The sequence below is a fragment of the Cricetulus griseus genome, chromosome 2 (genome assembly GCF_003668045.3).
Source record: "Cricetulus griseus strain 17A/GY chromosome 2, alternate assembly CriGri-PICRH-1.0, whole genome shotgun sequence".
In the NCBI taxonomy this organism is placed as follows: domain Eukaryota; kingdom Metazoa; phylum Chordata; class Mammalia; order Rodentia; family Cricetidae; genus Cricetulus; species Cricetulus griseus.
Genome location: NC_048595.1, coordinates 102,681,929 through 102,687,928, shown reverse-complemented (window position 1 = coordinate 102,687,928; position 6,000 = coordinate 102,681,929).

Below are 6,000 nucleotides of genomic sequence, written 5' to 3'. Positions count from 1 at the left end.
TTTATTCCAGCTACTAAGTCCATTGATATTTTGTCTGCGTATTTTACATCTATTTAAAGATTGATAATATATTCACATTGAAAAAAAACTGTAACAGGAAAAAATGAAAGAAAGGTATAAACACTTAGAATCTGAATCTTCACAGAACATTTTCTCATCACACCAAAGAAACTCTTCTTGTAGCCTATTAAAATTCATCCTTTTTCAAATTTTCAATGTCTTTAAATCTGAGTGAGAAAATTATAGCATATATTGTTAAACTTATCATTACATGAATTTAAAGGCACTTAATAGAATTTTTATCCTTAAGAAAGCTCAATTAAAATGCTTCTTTGTCCAAGGACAGAGTTTTAATCTTTATCAAAGTCATGGCAGTGTGACAATTCAGGAATAACAAGGAAAATTAAAGTCATGGTCTATATTTGTCAAAGGAAAAGTACCAGGGAAATGGTTCAGGGGGCTGCATTAGGATCCTAACACACATGTAAATGTCAGATATGACAGTAATCATCTATTAATCTAATACTGTATGGTGAGACAGGATGATTCTGGGAACTCCTGGGCAGCCAGACTGGCCAAAACTGTGAACTCCAGGCCCAGTTAAAGACCCATCTTGGAATACATCAGAAGTAATACAGGAAAATGATCAGTGTTGACTTCTAGCCCTCACATACATATACAGACAAGTGTTCCTTGCACAACCATATCTATATACAAACACACACACACACACACACACACACACACACACACACACACACACGCAAACATGCACTCCCACACACATGAAACTCTCCCTTTCTCCTACACACACAGGAAAAAAGAAAACAACAAACCACATAATTTTAGGAGACTTTTTGAAAATAATTCTTAGAATGTGTTAAAGACATGTATATTTAAAAATTATTTCTGCTAAGACATATTTAAATAAGAAGATGGAAAAACAATGTTTTATTCCTATTGATTATTTTTATAGTTAGGATAAAAACTGCTAAAATAATATGCAAAAGTCATTATGGGTCCTCTGCTATTGATTTGAATTTGTAATATATTTGAAATAAAAATACCAATATGGATAAATTATATCAAAGCCATGAGTCTAAATGAAACCTGCAAGAAATAAAAACCAACAGCAAAATGGTAAAAAGAGGCAAAGATGCTTGCCAAAAAATCCTGACAGAGTTTGGTGTCCAGGACCCACATGGTAAAAAGAGAACTCATTCCAAAAAGTCATTCTCTGGCCTCTGCATATGCACCGTTGCACTCACATGCACACAGGCACACAATAAATTAATAAATGCCATAAAACTCTTCAAGAAAAGAAATAAAAATAACTTTTCAGTTAAATTTAGGATTATTTAGGATAATTCACTTGCTCTTTTGAACAAGGGAATCCAATTCTTAATGGATTTGATTTAATTTTCATTTCTGTGATAGTTACCAAGCTAATTCTTTCAAAACTCAATAGGAAGGCATTGGATGCATGGAATAATAAAGTGAGCAGTATACATAGTGTTGTTTCCATCATGATGGGACAAGCCCTTCCCATACACTTGAACATAGACCATATCATAGCCCTCTGTGAATTCACAAAGAGGAAGCTGGGGGTCAGGAAACAAGACCCTTCTTCTTTGACTCAAACTTCCCTAGGCCCCATCTTGGTAAAGCTTGGTCATCTTGGATGACCTTGTTGAAGACAGTTTGAGTATGAATCTCTGAGACCTAATTGCACTGGTCTGTTGTCAGCCTAGCCTTCCTCAACAACAACCTTATCATGGACACATTAGGCAGAGACTTACTCTTCCAGTCCTGCCTAGACTTCTTCATCCTTGGCCCACCATCCTACTAGTGGGTTGAGCTTGTGAGAGTAAATGTAATCCAGTCACTCTCCTCTTTTGCAAGACCCTGTTGAGGTGGTCCATGTGCCCGATACCAAGGCAACACCTTCAGTAATGCCTGTTATACCATCTCCAACAAGTGCCACAAATATTGTTTTTCTTTAGCAGTGAATTTCTCAAAGTTGTACAGCTGGTAAATGGCAGGGGAGGATACAAAATAAATCTAATACTGAAATATCTTTTTTCTACACCACATATCTCTGTTTTGGCTTGAATATCTTTTGGGGGTGGGGAGGGCAGTTTGAGACAGGTTTCTCCAGGGGCAGCCCTGCCTGTCCTGGAACTCATCCTGTAGACTAGGCACCAGCCTAGTCTTGAACTTACAGAGATACACCTGTCTCTGCCTTCCACGTGCTGGGATTAAAGGCGTGGGCCACCACACTGGGCTTCGGATATCTTTATAGACTTCTGTCAATGAAAGCAAAAGTCGTGGCTCCATTGTGGTCACATGGTAGTCAGGAATACATACTCTGGCATGCAGCAGCATAGTCCACACTATTCTTCCCATCTTGAGACTCAAGGATGGCAGGTGATATATTTAATCATCAAGCAGATGGAATTCCCATGTCTTTTTGAGCTAGTCCCCGATCCTAGGGAGGATGATGGCCTTTTATAGGAGAGAGAAACCCAGCCCTACAATAGGCTTTGATTTTCCTATCATGTACACCTAACAGTGTCAGAACTTCTTGTGTCCCAATGTGGTCCTATTCAGTGGTTCTCAACTTTCTTTTTTTTTTTCTTTTTTTTTTTTTGAATTAGAAACAAATTGATTTACATGACAATCCCAGTTCCCTTCTCCCTCCCAGCATCCCCTACCACACCCCAACTAAAACCCTACTTATCACATATCCTTTCTTCTATTCTTCACCTGACTCAAACTTTCTGTTCCCTCACAACCTCTGCATCCTTCCTCTTCTTCCCTTCTCATTCTCATACCTCCCTCCCATCTCTTCTCATGCTTGCAATTTGCTGAGGGGATTGTGACCCTTTCCCTTTCTCCAGGGGACAATGTTTGTCTCTTTTAGGGTCCTCTTGTTTGCTAGTTTCTCTGACAGTGTGGATTGTAGGCTGGTAATCCTTTATGTCTAAAATCCACGTATGAGTAAGTACATATCATGTTTGTCTTTTTGTGATTAGGTTACCTCGCTCAGAATGGTTTCTTCTATTTCCATCCACTTTCCTGCAAATTTCAAGATTCCATTGTTATTTTCTGCTGAGTAGTACTCCATTGTGTAACTCTACCACATTTTCCCTATCCATTCTTTGGTTGAGGGGCATCTAGGTTGTTTCCAATTTCTAGTTATTACAAATAGTGCTGCTATGAACATCACTGAACAGATGTCCTTGTTGTATGAATGCTCTTCTTTTGGGTATATGCCTAAGAGTGGAATTGCTGGATCTTGTGGTAGACTGATTCCCATTTTCTTGAGGAGTCACCATACTGATTTCCAAAGTGGCTGTAAAGTTTGGCACTCCCACCAGCAGTGGAGGAGTGTTGCCCTTTCTCCACATCCTCTCCAGCATAAACTGTCATTGGTGTTTTTGATTTTGGCCATTCTGACAGGAGTAAGATGGTATCTCAGAGTTGTTTTGATTTGCATTTCCCTGATGGCTAAGGATGTTGAACACTTTCTTAGGTGTCTTTCAGCCATTTTAGATTCCTCTATTGAGAATTGTCTATTTAGTTCTGTACCCCACTTTTTAATTGGATTGTTTGGTGATTTGGAGACTAGCTTCTTGAGTTTTTTGTATATTTTGGAGATCAGCCCTCTGTCGGATGTGGGGTTGGTGAATATCTTTTTCCAGTCTGTAGGCTGTCATTTTGTCTTGCTGACTGTGTCCTTTGCCTTACAGAAGCTTCTCAGTTTCAGGAGGTCCCATTTATTAATTGAAGATCTCAGTGCCTGTGCTACTGGTGTTATGTCCAGAAAGCAGTCTCCTGTACCAATTAATTCAAGGGTATTTTCCACTTTATCTTCTAATAAGTTCAGTGTGGATGGGTTTATGTTAAGGTCTTTGATCCATTTTGACTTAAGTTTTGTGTAGGGACATAGGCTTGGGTCTATCTGTAGTCTTCTACATGTCTGCATCCAATTATGCCAACACCATTTGTTGAAGATGTTCTCTTTGTTCCAGCATATGAATTTGGATTGTTTGTCAAAAATCAGGTGTTCATAAGCGTTTCGTTTAATATCAGGGTTTTCACCTCTATTCTATTGTTCTACCTGTCTATTTTTGTGCCAATACCAAGCTGTTTTCAGGACTATTTCTCTGTAATAGAGCTTAAAGTTAGGGATGGTGATGCCTCCAGAAGTTCCTCTATTGTACAGGGTTGTTTTGGCTATCCTGGGTATTTGTTTCTCCATATAAAGTTGAGAATTCCAAGGTCAGTGAAGAATTGTGTTGGGATTTTTATAGGGATTGCATTGAATCTGTAGATTGCTTTTGGGAAGATTGCCATTTTTACTATGTTGATCATACCTATGCAAGAGCATGAGAGATCTTTACATTTTCTGGTATGTTCTTTAATTTCTTTCTTTACAGACTCAAAATTCTTACGGTACAGGTCTTTCACTTCTTTGGTTAGTGTTACCCCAAGGTATTTTATGTTGTTTGTTGCAATTGTAAAGGGTGTATCTCTGATTTCTTTCTCCACCAATGTGTCATCAGGTAGGGCTACAGATTGTTTTAAGTTAATATTGTATCCTGTCACTTTACTGAAGGTGTTCATCAGCTATAGGAGTTCCCTGGTAGAGTTTTTCTGGTCACTTATGTAGACTATCATATTATCTGCAAATAGTGAGAGTTTGACTTCTTCCTTTCCAATTTGTATTCCCTTGATCTCCTTTTGTTGTCTTATTGCTCTAGCTAGAACTTCAAGGACAATATTGAAGAGATATGGAGAGAGTGGACAGCCTTGTCTTGTCCCTGATTTTAGAGGAATTGCATTGAGTTTCTCTCCATTTAATTTGATGTTGGCTGTTGGCTTGCTGTATATTGCTTTTATTACATGTTGATATGTTCCTGTTATCCCTGATTTCTCCAAGACCTTTATCATGAAGGGTGTTGGATTTTGTCAAAGGCTTTTTCAGCGTCTAGTGAGATGATCATGTGTTTTTTTTCCTCAGTCTGTTTATATGGTGATTACATTGATGGATTTTTGTATGTTGAACCATCCTTGCATCCCTGGGATGAAGCCTACTTGATCATGGTGGATGATTTCTCTGATGTGTTCTTGGATTCGAAATGCCAGTATTTTATTGAGAATTTTTGCATCAATGTTCATGAGTGATATTGGTCTGTAGTTCTCTTTCTTATTTGTGTCTTTGTGTGGCTTGGAGTATCAAGGTTATTGATGCCTCATAAAAAGGGTTTGACCATGACCCTTATGCTTCTATTGTGTGGAATACTTTGAGGAGAACTGGTATTAGCTGTATCTTGAATTTCTGGTAGAATTCTGCACTGAAGCCATCTGACCCTGAGCTTTTTTTGGTGGGAAGACTTCTGAGGACTGCTTCAATTTCAATAGGGGATATAGGTCTATTTAAGTTGCTTATCTGTTCTTGATTTAATTTTGGTAAGTTAAATATGCTCAGAAGATTGTCCATTTCTTTTAGATTTTCGAGTTTTGAGAAATATAAATTTTGGAAGTATGACCTGATGATTCTCTGGATTTCCTCTGTGTCTGTTGTTATGTCCCCTTTTCATTCCTGATTTTATTAATTTGCATGTTCACTTTTTGTTGTTTGGTAAGTTTGGACAAAGGTTTGTCTATTTTGTTGATTTTCTCAAGGAACCAACTATTTGTTATATTGATTCTTGGTATTGTTCTCCTACTTTCCATTTTATTGATTTCAGCCCTCAATTTGATTATTTCCTAACATCTGTTCCTCTGGGGAGTATTGGCTTATTTGTTTTCTAAAGCTTTCAGTTGTGCTGTTAATTCTCTAGTGTGACTACTCTCCTGTTTCTTCATGTGGGCATTTAGCACTATGAACTTTCCTCTTAGCACTGCTTTCAAAGTATCACATGGGTTTGGATATGTTGTGTCCACATTCTCATTGAATTCTAGGAAATCTTTAATTTCTTTTTTTATTTCTTC